Source organism: Diabrotica virgifera, chromosome 4 (genome assembly GCF_917563875.1).
Source record: "Diabrotica virgifera virgifera chromosome 4, PGI_DIABVI_V3a".
Lineage (NCBI taxonomy): Eukaryota > Metazoa > Arthropoda > Insecta > Coleoptera > Chrysomelidae > Diabrotica > Diabrotica virgifera.
The window spans coordinates 160,366,584-160,384,774 of record NC_065446.1 but is presented as its reverse complement, the minus strand read 5'-3'; the positions used below and the strand labels follow the sequence as shown (position 1 = coordinate 160,384,774).

The following is an 18,191-nucleotide window of genomic DNA, read 5'->3' as shown; positions in this document are numbered from 1 at the left end:
TGTTACTGGCCACCTGATAAAATCGGCCACCTGTACTAACGGCCGGTTTAAATATTCCCCAAACCAATTATATCTGGACTACAAAAACTGGCAATACCGGTCACCTTTCTATATCGGCCAATAGCTTTTTCATTTTTAGTGGCCGTTACTGACAGGTTTTACTGTAATTGGTTTGGAGAATTTTTAAACTGACCGTTAGTACAGGTGGCCGGTGTTTGCAGGGGGCCGGTAACACAGGTTTTACTGTAGTTTAAATCGAAAAGATTAAATCTTAATTCAAAATTGTATATACAATTATTACAATTATAAACAAACTATATAGTTTAATATCCAAAACATGTTTTTGATTTTATGTAATGTAATGAAAATCTTATTTGTAAATTATTGGTTACAATGTTTAACAATAGGAAATATTCAAGAATAAATAAAATAAAAGTTTAATCCTAACAACACAAAACATTCCAGGAATATAGGTACTACCGTTCTATTCCGTGAACATCTATCTGATTAAATTATGGGTGGAAAGTTACCACAAGATATTCTATGAACATAGTACAATGTCTTCCTGGAGGGGTAAAATTTTCCATTACAAGATTTTAAGAGAGGCCATTTATTGTTCAATTTGCGTTCATTTTCAAATTTGCCGCGCGAGTATCTATGTAGCGTCGCGTGGTCATTGGTCATCACATTTCATTTTCATAAGATAACCGATAACCTAAAAATTTAGTAAAAATTTTGATTGGAAAAAAATGCATCGATAAGGGGGTGTGGGAAATGGAAATTAGTGGCTTTTCTGCTGTACTGTCTGCTAGTCAAATCACACAACACTTTTTTCTATGCTCCTAGTTTTTGCTCTGGGTTCTGGCTGGATCTCTTGTTTAAACAATTTTGTAAGTATTATAAAATCCGTTTTCAATTTTCTTTATTCTTTATGAAACGAATCATTTATGCATGCATATTATTACCTGTAAATAGTACCTATTTCCTATTTCTTTTGATTTTTAATTGTAAAGAATAGAAAAATTACCCTTCATTTTAATTTTTTTTAGAATCAGCTGAAAGTGGCCTACAAAAAAAAAACCAAGAAGGAAATGTATAGCCTTGTGGCCATGAAAGGCAAAAGAGAGATATAAAAAGTGTATTGGCTAGTTGGAAGAAAGTCCACATTGTCCATGCATAATAAGTTATTACTTTATCAACAAATATCAAGAAGATAGCAGGGTCACGAGCAACAACTTCATAAGTTCAAGAATATCGAGGAAATCCAGCTCCTCGATACTACTGGGCAAACTAGAAGATTGATGAGGACAAAGCCTTTTGAACTAGTTTGAGTGATAGGTGATAGTGAAAAACGGAGCATAGTGCTTGTGTGCTGTGCCTGTGTATGTTAGAATAGTGCACGATCTTGTTAGATTAGATAAGAGACGCTATGGGGTAAGCTCTTCATTTTAAGAAACAGTAGTAATTTAGGTTAAATTAAAATTGCTCATTGGTCAGTTATGACCAGATTGTTTTTTTATGTTTGGCAAAAAGGACTTAAGTCAGAATTGCACATTGATAATGTTTTGATGATTTCTGGACCAGAAAAAAACTGTTGTAGATGTAAACTGTATGTACAGTAGAATCTACTACAGTACTGTAGAAATCATCAAAACATTATCGATGTGCAATTCTGACTTAAGCCCTTTTTCCCAAACATCAGAGAATTGTAATGTACAATAATTCTCCTATCTGCTTTTTCATGAATTTTGTAGGAGATGAAAAACCATTTTTAGGATCATCTGCTTTCACATGTAAATTTTGACATGTTTTGTAGTAAATAGATAGTTGAATTTACTACAAAACATGTCAAAAAATATATGAAAACAGGAGGTGACTATAAAAAAAGTTTTTAGTCTCTCTTACAAAACTCATGAAAAAACAAATCGGAGGTATGTCACATCAGTGACTATATCCAGGGAATGTCTAAAAAATATACTTTGATGTCCCAAGAACCAAATATAACCTACAGTCCATCTAATTTACTTACTGTTGCAGGTCATTATCTACGCCAGAGATCTAAGTTGACATAGTTGCCAAAGTATAAAAAGATCCTGAATCCATTTTAAATCAAATATATCACATAATTATTGTAAACGTGGATTATACAACAAAACAAATTAATATTCAATGTAAATAAGCAAAAACTTAAGAAATAGAGAACAAGAATTAAGTTATAATCTTTTAAGATTTGCAGTGCAAGAGTTTTTGCACTGCATTGTTAATAATTAAAAAACGGCTCCGAACTCTTGGCAAAAAGCTGGTAGGTTTCTTTGTATAAGTTTGTCTACAATAACAACTAAAAAAGTTGTCAGATACCTCGATTATTCCAAGTCGTTATAAAATTAGGTGAAATTTATATTTTTATAGTAGAGGATCTTTTTATAGTAAAGTAAATAATAAAAACAGTAAATATAATAAATAAAACAGATACTTATAGTAAAGAATATAAACAAATATGAAGTGTCATCACCGTAACTGTCAAATAAATGTTACCAATTTATTCTAAAATGTCACCTTCATTCGATTACAGTTACAGTGTGATCCGAACAAATCTGCTTCATAAAAACGCTTTATAATCCATTTATACAAATTAAATGAAACATATTATTGTGTATTTCTTTAGGTTAACATTAATAGAAATCTTCAAATATTATTTCTACGCGTATATAATAAAATATGTCTAGTGGCTGTAATTCCATTGTACTCGGCAAAGTGATTCTAAAAAAGAACACACCTACCGCCTAAATATTTCAGTTAAAATAAATAACAGTTAGTAAATTAGACGAAGTATGTAGATATATACAGGGTGTAACAAAAATACAGGTCATAAATTTAATCACATATTCTGGGACCAAAAATAGTTTGATTGGACCTAACTTACCTTAGTACAAATGTGCACACAAGAAAAGTTACAGCCCTTTGAAGTTATATATATATATATAATAGCACTAAGGGCCTTAGAGGCCCATGGCTTGAAAAGTTTGTTTTTTTCTTCATTTTCACGTTTCTTTATGTACTGAGATCTCTGGCTTGATATGTGATTTTTCTCCATTCCTTCCTGTTATTCATTTTTCTTTTCTGACCCTGTAGCACCATTCTTTCCAAATCTTTTTCGACCTCTTGCTTCCATCTATTTTTCGGCCTTCCTCTTCTCTTTCTTGAAGCTGTAGTGTAGTTTAGTACCATTTTTGGAGTCCTCGTGTTTGGCATCCTTTCAATGTGACCTCGCCATCTAAGTCTCTGTGCCTTTATCACTCATTTGAAGTTACAAGATGAAGTGATTTTTTCCAATATATCGAAAACTATTAGAGATTTTTTATTGAAAATGGACATGTGGCATTATTATGGCAGCAGTATCTTACGAAAAAACTATAGTAAAATTTGGACACCCCATAAAAATATTTTGGGGGTTTTGTTCCTTTAAACCCCCCCAAACTTTTGTGCACGTTTCAATTTAATTATTATTGTAGTACCATTTAAACACAACGTTTTAAAAACTTTTTTGCCTCTTATTGCTTTTTCGAAAAGTCAATTTTTATCGAAATATTTTGAATATTTGTCAAATCCACCACATATTTGTATATGGTTAAGTACGATTATGGAGACTTGGTAATAATATGCAGACTTATTTATGCTTTACATTTTTAGGTATATTTTGAACCATATTAAAAAAGAAGCCAGATCTCGATAAAATGTGCCTTATCGAAAAAATACAAAGAGGCAAAAAAGTTTTAAAAACATTCTGTTTAACTAATGGTACCTCAGTAATAGTTTAATTGGAACGTACACAAACATTTGGGGGGTTTAAAGGAACAAAACCCCCATAAAATTTTTATGTAGAGATGTTAAAAAAGAAGTCGCAACTCGATAAAAACTGCCTTATCTGAAAAATACTAAGAAACAAAAATATTGAATTTAACTAATGGTACCACAATAATAAAATTGAATTGGAACGTACACAAAAGTTTGGGAGGATCTAAGGGATCAAGACCCCCATAAAATTTTTATGCAGTGCACAAATTTCACCATAATTTTTCTTTAAGATATTCCTGCCATAATACTGCCACATGTCCATTTTCAATACAAAATCGCTAATAGTTTTCGATATAATCGAAAAAATCGATTTTCATTTTGTAATTTCAAAGGGCTGTAACTTTTTTTATGTGCATATTTGTACTAAGGTAAGTTAGGTTCATTCGAACTATTTTTGGTCCCAGAATATGTGATTTAATTTATGACGTGTATTTTTGTTACACCCTGTATATACAACCGATTACGCACCACCTTAAAAATTGGGCATATTTGATGTCTCGAATTTCCTAAACCTGTTGTTGCATCTAAGTGATTTTTTTATAATATTCTAGCCTAGGCCCTAGGCTATAGGTTAAGTACCTCCTTATGCTTGTCATGCACGGGGAGCTATACTGTAATATATATTATATCACATCGCATTCTATAGTAATGAGTGAGCCTGCACATACGGAACCATTTGTTTCCTGTCTGCAGGCTCACTCATTACTATAGAGAGCGATATGATATAATGTACATATATTACAGCATAGCTCCCTGTGCATGACAAGCTTAAGGAGGTAACCTATAGCCTAGGCTATAATATTATAAAAAAATCACTTAGATGAAACAACAGGTTTAGGAAATACGAGACATCAAAAATACCCCATATTTAAGGTGGTGCGTTAATTTCTTGGAGAAGTGTATTGTAATTTAATGTAAATAATGTAATATCCAATAATTGTAATTTAATATAAGATGTAATATAAGTTCCTTAAAAAATATATTTTTTATTTCCCACGACATTAGATGGATGTTCGGCAGCAAGACATTGGACCAAACTGGGACGTCCTATGAAGGCCAATTGACGTCCACTGAACGTCCCTTCGGATGTTAAGTGGACCTCCATTGGGCGTTTGGCAACGTGGCATTTGGACCAAAATTGGATGTCCTGTTAAGGTCCAATTCACGTCCCCTAGAACATCCGGTTAAGGTCCAATTTACTTCCGATTAAGGTCCAATTTACGTCCGATTAAGGTCCCATTTACATCCGATTAAGGTCCAATTTACGTCCTATTAAGGTCCAATTTACGTCCGATAAGGTCCAATTTACGTCCGATTAAGGTCCAATTTACGTCCGATTAAGGTCCCATTTACGTCCGATTAAGGTCCAATTTACGTCCTATTAAGGTCCAATTTACGTCCGGTTAAGGTCCAATTTACGTCCGATTAAGGTCCCATTTACGTCCGATTAAGGTCCAATTTACGTCCTATTAAGGTCCAATTTACGTCCGATTAAGGTCCAATTTACGTCCGATTAAGGTCCAATTTATGTCCGATTAAGGTCCAATTTACGTCCGATTAAGGTCCAATTTACGTCCGATTAAGGTCCAATTTACGTCCGATTAAGGTCCAATTTACGTCCGATTAAGGTCCAATTTACGTCCCCTAGGACGTCCGATCAAGGTCCAAATTACGTCCGATTAAGGTCCAATATACGTCCCCTCGGACCTTAGATGGACGTCCAATGGACGTTCGGTAGCGCGACATTTGGACCAAAATAGGACGTATAAAGGACGTTCCTCGGACGAAAACGGACGTCCAATGGACGTCCCTAAAGTCCGTGAAGGACGTCCAATGGACGTCCATTGGACGTCCTTGTGCTATTAGGGTAATAGTTCTTCAACGATAGCTTTTTGTGTTTTCATTTCTATCATTTTATCACTTATTGCTGTTGTTTGTTTTGAAACATCGCCCAGATATTTTAAGTTTTCACTTGGAATTGCTACAAAATAGTGATGATAAGAAACAGAATATAGTCTGTTCGCTAAACTCAGACGCAACTTTCTAAATGTTTTAGTCGGTAATAAAAAATAATTACTAAATAGTTAATAATCACTAAATAGTTAGTAATTTTACCAATTTTTGCAAAATTGGCAAAAAACAAAAAAATTATCGACTAAAATATCTAGCCAGTTGCGTCTGAGTTTAGCGAACCGACTATATTAGAAAACAATACTTACCTCCATTCTTTAATTTTAATTTAGGTCTAGTTTCCATTATTCGAGCATACATATCATCCACAAAATCATCCTTCTTGAAATGATTACTACATACTCTAGCAGTTTTTGTTTTTATTTCATCTTTTCCGCAACAGCGCTCAATCCATATTTTTTCTAGTTTTTTATCTTTGGGAAACGTGAAAAATGCTATTTGTTGATCAGCATCATCAGCAGACTTCTTGTTTTTATAAAAATTATTTCTACAAATGGCCACACTGCAGTTTGTACCTGGCATTCTAAAATTTCATCAACATTATTATTACGTTAAATACCTTAATTTTAACGATTTAACTCACCTTATATATAAATATTCTTAATATTTAGGCTCCTACAATAGGTACGATGTACAACAACTATAATAAATAACTTTTCATAAACAGTTCAAAATACCTATAGTATTTACGGGAAACAACAGCACAATTTCAAATACAAAAATATAAAGTAAACTAGGATATTATAAGATAAAATTTATCTTAATATATGTTATTTAATAACAATACAAATTATACACAATACTGTCAATACTATACAAAGTATATTGTACACATTCAAAGATCAAAAAAGATTACCGCAAAAAATTTAAAAATGGGATTCTGTCAGATCAAATGTCAGATTCTAAACTCTTGTGACGTAACGTCAAAAATTTAAGTCTCCCCACCACCGCCGGAAAAGGCCACCGTAGTATAGTCTAAGAACCGTGAACAATGGTAATATTTTTATTGCGCGGAATATTTCTATTTTTCTCTAGTACCTACTAGTTTTTGTTGTGCAAGATTTTAAAAAATTTTAATTTTAAAAACAAAAATTTTCTAAGCGAATTAGGAAGATTCCAAGTGTAACCTAAGTGATGGAAAATCATTGAATAAGGACAGGCTTGTTTTGCCCCCTTATTTTTATATTTATTGCTATTTTGCAGCAAGGGTGATAAATTAAGACATTTTTAACCAATCGCGTCTGATATAAAATTTAATTATATCTTTGTTTTACTCCTATACGACTTTGTTCCAAAATGAATCGTTTTAAAGTTATAAACAAAAAAAGTAGAAAAAAATCGATGTTATTCGAAATTTTTAAATATTTGAATTGTTTTATTAATGTTCCGGGCATATTTGAGAAGGAGCATAAATCAAATATTATTAACGAAGTTATCACCTAACTTTATCCGCAAAAATCTGAATGCCACCTCTCACATTGTGACGTTCCGCCCCTTATAGAATCGATTATTGATGGGAAGATATTATTTAACTATCCAAAATATTATTTAATTATTTTCAGAATTATTTTCTTTCAATGTTTATTCAAATAGAACTTAAACCCATCTCAGAATTTTTAAATGCTTGATGACGTCACATTTAAAACGTGGCAACATTGGTTTCCCCACTTTGACAGCCAATGCTTAGTAGAGGGGTACGAAGGATTCAGCTGTGAACGTGAGCCTTGGATTGCCATTGTTTCTCGAGTGTTCGGTCTGAATCGTAGTGTGCGGGGTCATTAGACTCAATGATTCACCTCTAATTCTCAGTTCCAAATTGATTAAATATTACAATAAAAGTATAGTGAAGTTATCCAGCAGCAGTGGATTTGAAGAATTTTAGAGCATACTATATCCAATGAGTTCTACCCCGCACCTACCATGAAATCTTAAAGCCACCCTACAACAACACCAAGGCCAGACCACACAGAGAGAAACAATCAATAGGCGACCAGCCTGGATTATTTCCACATTTTCTTTTTTTTGAGTACCTCCAGCTGCTTTCCAACAGTTTTGAGTACCTTCAGCTGCTTTCTACCAGTCTTCCTCTCCTGTACCTCCAGCAGGACAGCTGCTAGCGAGAGTTAGCACCCTTGGGTGCTCATTACATCAACTTCAAGATTAGGAAAGAGTGGTTTGTTTGGGAACATTTACTGTGCTCTTATTAAAGACAGACTGGTTTTGTGATATTTAGTACATTTTTTTTTATAGTTCAATTGCACACACACATTTTTCCTGCTTTATATTTTTTATAGGTTTTTTTTCTTTACAACATAATATTTAATTGATAGCGTTCCCCAACACTCTGCAATCTATAAAGGTATAAATTTCTGAGCTCAGATATTTTCCCTGATAATAGTAGTCGGTACTCTTATCTTGATTATTTTTAGGCTGTGTTCCACTTTTGTATAATTATTTAAACTCATTCCATTATTTTAGTATATGTTTAATTAAATTTTTAAAAATTAACTTCACATATTAGTCAAAATTGTAATTATTAACTTTATTTAACTTGAACTTATTAACTTTACTTAACTTTAACTTATTAACTTTATTTAACTTTAACTTTAATTTATTAAATTCATATGAACTTCTGGATTCTAATCCCTCAGATTAGTTTTTGGTTTCACTTGTTATTATTACTATTATAAACCACGAGTTAGGAAAAGGATCTGTGTATCCACTCGTAGGTTTATTTATTCAATAAGGCTTGTGCCTGTCCCACTCACAGTGAGGTATTTATATGTTATATATAGTATCAGGTAGTATTTAATTAAGGTGTACGTATTATAAACGTACAATTATTATTTGGTGAGGGTTCTACTAACCTAGTTGTAAGTTGTACTTCCTGTATTAGAGGTACCCGTAGTCAGTTTTTCTAACCTTATAAAGAGTATTCTTAGATCATAGTTGTATGATGATTTTGTAATTGACTTTCACTAGTATCACTTTTTCCTGTCATGTTAGAGTTACACACTAGTTACTTGTCCTAACTCAGAGATTGTTAAAAAGATCTAGTAGTTACATTCAATAAATATACATTTATTGTGATTTTTTTTTCTTATTACTCCTTTATTTTTAGTAGTATATTTTATAATTTAATAATCTTTAATAACTTTTCACATACTTGTACTACAAATTTAACATACTCTATAGCAGCGTAGAATACCTGGAAGAGCGTTAACCTAGTTATCCTTCTTCTGGCGCCCAAAAATTCATTCTATTTTCAGTATATTATTATATTTACTCTATCTATTTTCTGAACATTATCTTCATATCTTCTTTTCGAGCCATCATTGTCACTTCCTTTAATCTATTGTCTGGCCAAAAATAGCCGTGCAAATTGGCCGAATCCTTCCTTGAGTGTCAAGTGGCCCTTCTCATACATATTTAGCTAGCCATTCAAGTTATATCTATCTATTAATGATTTCTCATCTCTAGTCCTGTATCAATTCGATATTCTTTGTCTTGGCATCCTTCCATACAAATACTACTACAAAGTTGTATTTTAGTTACTCCAGCTTCTTCAACGGAGAAGCCACACATTTTTGTCCTTTGGCTACATTAAGTAGATCTTCTTCTTTTTACTACTTCTGTTGGAGTTTACCACTCCCTTGTCATTCACTCCAACAGAAAATCATCAGCTAGTTGTTACATCGGCTTTCCAACGTGGTGGCTTTATTTTTGGTCTGAGACAGTATTCATTTAGGTCAATTCTTCTCTTTTATCTGAAATCTCTTTGTTATTTCCGTTTGGTATCCTATACACATATTGTTACTTATTTATTTTATTTTTAATTTCTGATACATATCAGGTATTCTTAAACGCTGTTTTGATTTTTGTTTATATTTTGGGACCTCATTATAGTATATGTTTGTGCAGCTTACATTCTGGGTTAGATTTTGAATTTTTATTGGGAACTTATATTTAATATTGCTATTAATAATATAATTCATATAACAATTTTATTTCTTCAGTCAATAGTGGTATAGTTGGAGGTACAACTAAGTGTTGATTATTATTATTATTATTATAGATATATATTTTTTCTAGAGTGGTGGTAAGTTACATATAAATAAAAAAATTTACTTCCAGTATTTAGGTAGTAGGTTTACTTGAGTATACAATATTTATTGGATTATTTATCCATTTATTTGATCTTATATATTTATTTGATCTTATTTATTAGATTATATACTGCATTATATATATATTTTTTTTTTTGCTGGCTATTTTGATTTTGTTGGTGTGTTGCTGATATTTTCTCGGTTTATATTATATATATTTTGCGTGCAAACTTTCATATTTTTCATATTTCTGTTCTTTGGACTATTTGTCAATAACTTTGCTCTCATCATGTGTGCTTTTAAAGCTGAACATCTTCTGGTGGATGAATTGGATTATGAATTAAAGATTCGGGACATAATGCCAGAGGAGTCGACAACTGTCGATAAAAAACGCAATCTTTTGAGAGGTGCTTTGAAACAAGAAGCTGGCAATAGAAGTTTTCTCCAAATTTCAGCTGTATCCCTTCCTTTTGAGGAACAACAAAAAGGAATCACTGAAACATTGGACAGCTTGTCTAAAAAAATCGAAAAGTTTAGGGGAACTGTAAAGGATACAGAGTATGCGCGATTAACATCTCGTCTAGGCCATATTTCTGCCCGTGTACACTTGCTACACTGTCCTTCTGAAGAACAGGAACCGTTCAAGAGGTCTGTTTCTCTTAAAATATTAACACTAGAGGGTGAACTTGATTCTAGAGTTAACCCCATTGCTACCTCTACTCCTAATGCTTCAGTCAATGTACCTAGCTTTACGTACTCCAAACCTGTTCAAGTACACAAATGGGGTATTTCATTTTCAGGTGAAAAACAGCACACTGATGTGATGTCATTTTTAGAAAGGGTTGAATGTCTTCGAATATCTAGAGGTGTTTCGGAAGAGGATTTGTTTGCTGCTTCTGCTGAGTTGTTCACCGGGACCGCTTTTACATGGTTTATGAATAACAGGGGTAATTTTTCTTGTTGGTCTGATCTGATTAAAAAGTTGAAGTCGGATTTTCTTCCGTATTCATTCCAGGATGATTTATTAGATCAAATTAAGAATCATAAGCAGAAACCTGGGGAATCTGTTACTATGTTTATTAATACTATATTAGGTATGTGTAGTCGTTTAGACACTCCTTTGTCAGATTTAGCTAAAATTAAAATCATCCTTAAATGTCTATTGCCCTTTTATCATCAACAATTAGCTCTTATGGACATTCAGAACATTGATGACCTTACTATAAAATGCAAACGTTTGGAGGAAACGTTATCCTGGTCTTCTCAACCTCCATCCACATCTCGATCCTCTTCTAACTCTTCTTCTCAGCCAACTTCCTTTAGGCAACGTTCTTGGCTAAATAAGGGTCATGAACATAATGTTTCGGTTGTTAGTTCTCTTGTCTGCTGGAATTGTGATCAGCCTGGTCACCCATTTTACAATTGTGGGATTCCTCAAAATCGTATTTTCTGCCATGGTTGTGGCCGAGAGAACACCCTTAAAAGAAACTGTTCTAAGTGTTCGGGAAACGACACGTCGGAGGTCCGTCCCCTGAACGTTTCTCCGTCCAACATCCAATCAGGGAATCAAACCCCATCGTCAAACGAAACTGCTGGACCAAGCACATCCAGCAACCCAAACCCATCTTCACGAAAAGGGAAAGGGGTGTCGTTCAAGAAAGCAGCACACACCACAAAACAAAATTAAACCAGAAATTTATTTCTATAGATAATACGTTAGATTCGCTTGATTCAAATGATCACAGATGGTCATTTACAAACGCTTCTTTGATTGGTAGTGTTCAACGTAACAATAATAATTGTGATAGTAATGTGGTTCCATTATCTATATTAGATTCTAGTTTTGTTAATGATGATGATACGTCTGGGTTAGTTCCATATAACGGTTGTAGACAACCAAATACTTTAGATCTAGATATTAATTCGTTATTAGTTAGGAAACAAAATGATAATAGGCCATATCTTCCTATTCAAATTTTAGGACAATCGTGTTTAGCTTTGTTAGATAGTGGCTCTAATATTTCATTGATAGGGGCACATTCGTTAAATTTATTGAAAAATTCTAGTATTCCCATTATGCCCATTTCATCTTTGCAAGTATCTACTGCAGATGGTACAGTTCAGTCCATTACGGGCAAACTCCAAATTAAAATCACAGTGGCAGATTTATGTAGGGAAATTACATTTTATGTTATTCCTTCCGTGCAGAATTCTATAATTTTAGGTATGGACTTTTTCAATGCTTTCAATAGTACCTTAAGTTGTTCTGATTTTTCTTTTTCCATATCTGAATTTAATTTATCTACCCTTAGTGCTATTCACGATTTTGCTAGTTTATCAAGCTCTGAACAAAGGCAATTAGAGAGTATGATCTCTAAATTTACTACTCTTTCTTCAAAAGACAAACTAGGTCGTACGTCGTTAATCTCTCACACTATCGAAGTGGGAAATCCCACTCCTTTCAGATTATATCAGTACCCCATACCTCAAGCCTGGCAGGCAGATTTAGAAAAGGAAGTAGATTCGATGCTTGCTTTAAATATCATAGAACCTTCAACATCGTCCTACTGTTCTCCGCTCTGGTTAACGAAGAAGAAGGATGGATCCTTCAGGATCTGCTTTGACGGTCGAAAACTAAACAGTATCACAACTAACAGGGATGCTTATCCTATCCCCAGAATAGATGTGATTTTGAGCAAACTTCAGAATGCCAAATACATCTCTTCTATTGATTTGTCTAAGGCCTTCCTACAGATCCCACTGAGTGAAGAGAGCAAGAAGTATACTGCTTTTGCTGTCAGTGGTAAAGGATTATTCCAGTTTGTCACCATGCCTTTCGGTCTTGTTTCTGCTCCTCAGACAATGTGTCGTCTGATGGATTTAGTCATTGGTCCACCGTTAGAGCCCTATGTTTTCTATTATTTAGACGATATTTTGGTTGTCACTCCTGATTTTTCCCTTCATATGGAAATTTTAGATAAGTTATTTTTACGTCTTAAGGAAGCTAATCTAACGGTCAATCTGGATAAATGTCAGTTTTGTCGCCCTAGTCTTAAGTTCTTGGGTTATGTTGTGGATAACCAGGGGCTGAGGACTGATCCTGAGAAAATAGTTGCTATCAAAAATTTTCCTATACCAAAGACCACCACCCAAGTCCGTAGGATATTGGGAATGTGTGGCTATTATCGGCGATTTGTACCGTCCTACTCTACTTTGTTGTCACCTCTTACTGATCTTTTGAAGAACAGGAAAAAGGGACAGACCATTACTTGGACTCCTGAGGCTGACGAAGCTTTTAGGCGCGTTAAAGATGCTTTAACGAGCGCTCCGGTTATGATGTCACCTAATTTTGATGAGCATTTTTATCTAATGACAGATTGCTCTAATACAGCTTCTGGAGGCGTATTATTTCAGTTGAAAGATGGCTCCGAACACCCCATAGCGTACACTAGTAAGAAGTTGAACAAGGCCCAGAAAAACTATTCAACTACGGAGAAAGAACTCTTAGCTATCATCCATGGGTTAGAAGCTTTTCGTTATTATCTGGAAGGTCGTAATTTCACTATAATTACTGATCATAGTTCCTTAGTATGGCTTCATAGTATGAAAAACCCTTCACAGAGGCTTTCTCGATGGATATGCAAACTGGCTGCCTATTCATATAAGATTGTCCATAGAAAGGCAAACGGGGTAGTGGTCGCAGATGCTCTTTCACGTGTCCATGATATTAATGTCCTAGATCTGTCCTCTTTAAGTCCTGATATGTGGTATCAGAATATGATTGATAGGGTCACTCAAGACCCACAAAAATATCCTGATTTTAAGGTAGAGAATAATATTCTGTACAAACACATCTTAAGTCCGATAGAGTCCTTATCCAATATGTCGGAGTGGAAAATAGTTGTACCTACGCCAAATAGGGAAAATATTCTGCATATGTTTCATGATGAAGTTACGGCAGGTCATTTTGGTTTTTATAAGACTTATCACCGTATTGCCGAATTATATTATTGGCCTGGTATGCGGAAGTCTATAAAAAGGTACATTTCTAAATGCATGGTTTGTGCTACTTGTAAACCAAGTAACCTACCACAGGCTGGACTTATGGGTTCCTTCAGGAACATAAATTTTCCTTGGCAGATGATCTCAATGGATCTCATTGGACCTTATCCTCGGAGTTACAAGGGTAATACCTATTGCCTGGTAGTTGTGGATTATTTCACTAAATTTCCTTTAGTTTGTCCCCTTCGCCAGGCCACAACTCCAGCAATTTTAAAATATTTGGAGGAACAAGTCTTTTTGGTGTATGGTGTTCCTCAAATTGTGTCATGTGACAACGGTCCTCAGTTTGTATCGAAGGCCTTTAAAGATCTTCTAGCTAAATATAAGGTTCAAAAGACCTTTTATAATGCTGCCTACCATCCACAAGCAAATCATACTGAGAGAGTAAATCGTAGTATTGTCACAGCTCTAAGGTCCTATACTTACCCTGATCACAGAGCTTGGGATCAATATATTCATTCCATAGCTCAAGCCATAAGGACTTCTGTCCATGAAGTTACCCAGTGCTCTCCAGCATATTTGAATTTTGGTAGGAATGTGGCTTTATCAGGTGATTATTTTGGTGTAATTTCAGACAATTCCGAAAATCTTCCTCAAATATCTGAGAAACTTCATCGCTTAGATGATCTCCAGGCGTTACCTCATATTTTCGCAGACATTAGGAAGAAGTTAAAAACTTCTTACCTAAGGAACCAGCAGCACTATAATTTGAGGAAACGAGATCTGCGATTCTTTGTTGGTGATCGAGTCTTAAAGCGCAATTTTGTCAAATCCAATAAGGGTGATGCCATTTCTGCAAAGTTTTGCCAGAAATATGTCCCATGTACTGTCTCAAGGGTAATATCTCCTTTGATTTATGAATTAAAGGACAATTCGACTAATAAGCGAATTGGTCAATTTCATGTAAAGGATTTACTGCCTGACAACACCATGGACGATGTGGATTCTTCAACTTCATCGGAAGAAGATTAGCTTAACAGGGTTGTTTAAGCTAATATCTTCCTGTGTTTGCCTTTAATTAGTTTTATTATGGTATAGTATTTTAGTTTAAATTGTTAATCACCAGATAATGCCTGACCATAGCAATTTTTATCCTTCGGCATGGCTTGATGATTTCTCACGTATTAGTTATTAGGTACCGAATTCTTGTGTAATACCGCTTGTATGAGTTTATTATTATTTTTTTGTATTATAGATTGCATTTGAGTCATTATCGACAAATATTCTCAAATACTAATCCAGCCAGTAGTATTACCAAGTTAATAACCTCCACTTGTACTCTTAGTTTTGTACTCAACCTCTCAGAATAAAAGGGCTGTTGATTATTATATATTAAGATATTTGGATGTGTGGGCTCATACAAGTATTCTTGCTTAATATAGATGGAGCTATGTTACACTACCATATCTTAGATTATGTGTTATATCTTGGATATTTGATTACATACCTATTATTTTTTTTTATTGTTTTTATATCATGTCATTGGATTTGCCATATTGGAAAGAAGTTGTGGTTGTTAATTTGTTATTGGGTTACTTTATTGATATTTGTCACAGGTACCTTAAATACTTTATATTAATTCGGATTCTTACTTCCTCCACAGGATGATTCTGGAATGAATTTGGAATTTTGATTTATAAATGAATTCTTGAGTCCTTCATATTTCTTCTTATGAACTAGTCTGTTAATGCTCAAAGTTGGTGAATACGTGGGTTCGAAGTTCAGCAACTGATCACTGCTATCCGATTTCGTAATCCATGTCTTTCTTGTCAGAGTAGGCAGATGTTTATCCATGATAATATTTCTGGTTGGGAAATGGTGTACAACACTTCCTAACCATTCTTGTGCAATTGTTCCAAATATTCCAGGCACATTTTCACACGATAATAGGGAAGTCTAGTTTGCTTATTTTATGTCTCTTAGTTCATAGTATATAGATGCTTGACTTTCCATAGACGTAGAGTCGTAATGTTAGTGATTAACCCACTGGGACAAATTATTGATTTTCTTTTTAGTAGATTCCCTCTTCTTTCCTTAGGCATTAATTGTTGCTTAGATTCAGGAATATCTCCTGGATAATCCTATGTATGTTCACATGAATATACAGTCTTATGAAAGATTGGGAGCTCGTTCCCGTCATATTTTGTATTTACCATGGAGTCATAGAACTTATAAGTTCATCCTTTATTTTTACTATTTAGTTTCGATAGGCTCATATTACCGGATGAGGGTAGATCTAGAGCTAATTTAGTTAGTTATTTAGTATTAGTGAGAATTGGTCCATAAATCTTCCTGATCGTTCTTCTTTGGATATGCTCCTATAAATCTGGTGTCCATTGCTAGTCCGATTTTGGATTAAGTGTCCGATTCTTCACTTATTTTGTTTATTTGGTTGTATAGGTTCGTATTACCGGATGTGGGTGTACGTAGACCTAATTTATTTATATGATTTAGTATGGATGTGAATTGGTCCATAAATCTTCCTGGTCGTTCTTCATTGGATATGCTTTTGTGAATCTGTTGTCCATTGATAGTCTGACTTTGGATTGAGTGTCTGATTCCACATTTATTTTGGTTAATGTGTTTGCATTCCTTTGGTATGTTCACTATTTATATTAGTTGGTATTGGTGAAAATTATTCTATAAATATTCCTAGTTGTTCTTCTCTGGATATGCTATTACGAATCTGGTGTCCATTGCTAGTCCAATTTAGGATTGAGTGTTTGATTCTTCACTTATTATAGTTATTGATTTCATTGGTGACTTTAGTATATGTACTTGCGTTATGGTATGAATTGGCTCTCACCTTTGCCTGGTTGTTCGTCCTTGGATATACTCCTTATAAATCTGATGTCCATGGATAGTTCAACTTTGGATTTACTGCCAATTCGACACTTATTTGTCATTATAAATTATGTCTCATCTTTAGCACTTTTACTAGGACTTCGGGTCATATTTTGCAATTTCCGTTATTTGCTGCAGTGACCATCCTACTTTCCCTTGATTATTAGTGGTGATTATTTGTAATCTTGCGAATCAACGGGGAATGATACACTAAGCACTACTACTCTAGTTTAATATTTTGAGAAAAAAAAAAAAAAAAAAAAAATTTTTTTAAATAAAATTTTTTTTCTGGTGGTTGAAAGGGAATGTGACGTTCCGCCCCTTATAGAATCGATTATTGATGGGAAGATATTATTTAACTATCCAAAATATTATTTAATTATTTTCAGAATTATTTTCTTTCAATGTTTATTCAAATAGAACTTAAACCCATCTCAGAATTTTTAAATGCTTGATGACGTCACATTTAAAACGTGGCAACATTGGTTTCCCCACTTTGACAGCCAATGCTTAGTAGAGGGGTACGAAGGATTCAGCTGTGAACGTGAGCCTTGGATTGCCATTGTTTCTCGAGTGTTCGGTCTGAATCGTAGTGTGCGGGGTCATTAGACTCAATGATTCACCTCTAATTCTCAGTTCCAAATTGATTAAATATTACAATAAAAGTATAGTGAAGTTATCCAGCAGCAGTGGATTTGAAGAATTTTAGAGCATACTATATCCAATGAGTTCTACCCCGCACCTACCATGAAATCTTAAAGCCACCCTACAACAACACCAAGGCCAGACCACACAGAGAGAAACAATCAATAGGCGACCAGCCTGGATTATTTCCACATTTTCTTTTTTTTGAGTACCTCCAGCTGCTTTCCAACAGTTTTGAGTACCTTCAGCTGCTTTCTACCAGTCTTCCTCTCCTGTACCTCCAGCAGGACAGCTGCTAGCGAGAGTTAGCACCCTTGGGTGCTCATTACATCAACTTCAAGATTAGGAAAGAGTGGTTTGTTTGGGAACATTTACTGTGCTCTTATTAAAGACAGACTGGTTTTGTGATATTTAGTACATTTTTTTTTATAGTTCAATTGCACACACACATTTTTCCTGCTTTATATTTTTTATAGGTTTTTTTTCTTTACAACATAATATTTAATTGATAGCGTTCCCCAACACTCTGCAATCTATAAAGGTATAAATTTCTGAGCTCAGATATTTTCCCTGATAATAGTAGTCGGTACTCTTATCTTGATTATTTTTAGGCTGTGTTCCACTTTTGTATAATTATTTAAACTCATTCCATTATTTTAGTATATGTTTAATTAAATTTTTAAAAATTAACTTCACATATTAGTCAAA

At 34.0% G+C, this 18,191-nt stretch overlaps 2 long non-coding RNA genes across 2 annotated transcripts; one reads left to right on the top strand and one right to left on the bottom strand.

The window, feature by feature from the left end:
• The first annotated feature begins 200 nt into the window (after nucleotides 1–200).
• LOC126883208 (uncharacterized) lies at nucleotides 201–5,691 on the top strand. Its single transcript, XR_007697562.1, has 3 exons — nucleotides 201–890; nucleotides 1,050–5,088; nucleotides 5,198–5,691. It is a non-coding gene; the product is annotated as an uncharacterized LOC126883208 (long non-coding RNA).
• Nucleotides 5,692–7,737: 2,046 nt separating this feature from the next.
• Nucleotides 7,738–8,013, bottom strand: LOC126883209 (uncharacterized). The gene is made up of 2 exons (XR_007697563.1): nucleotides 7,887–8,013; nucleotides 7,738–7,856 (listed from the first exon to the last, which is right to left on the bottom strand). It is a non-coding gene; the product is annotated as an uncharacterized LOC126883209 (long non-coding RNA).
• Nucleotides 8,014–18,191: the final 10,178 nt, after the last annotated feature.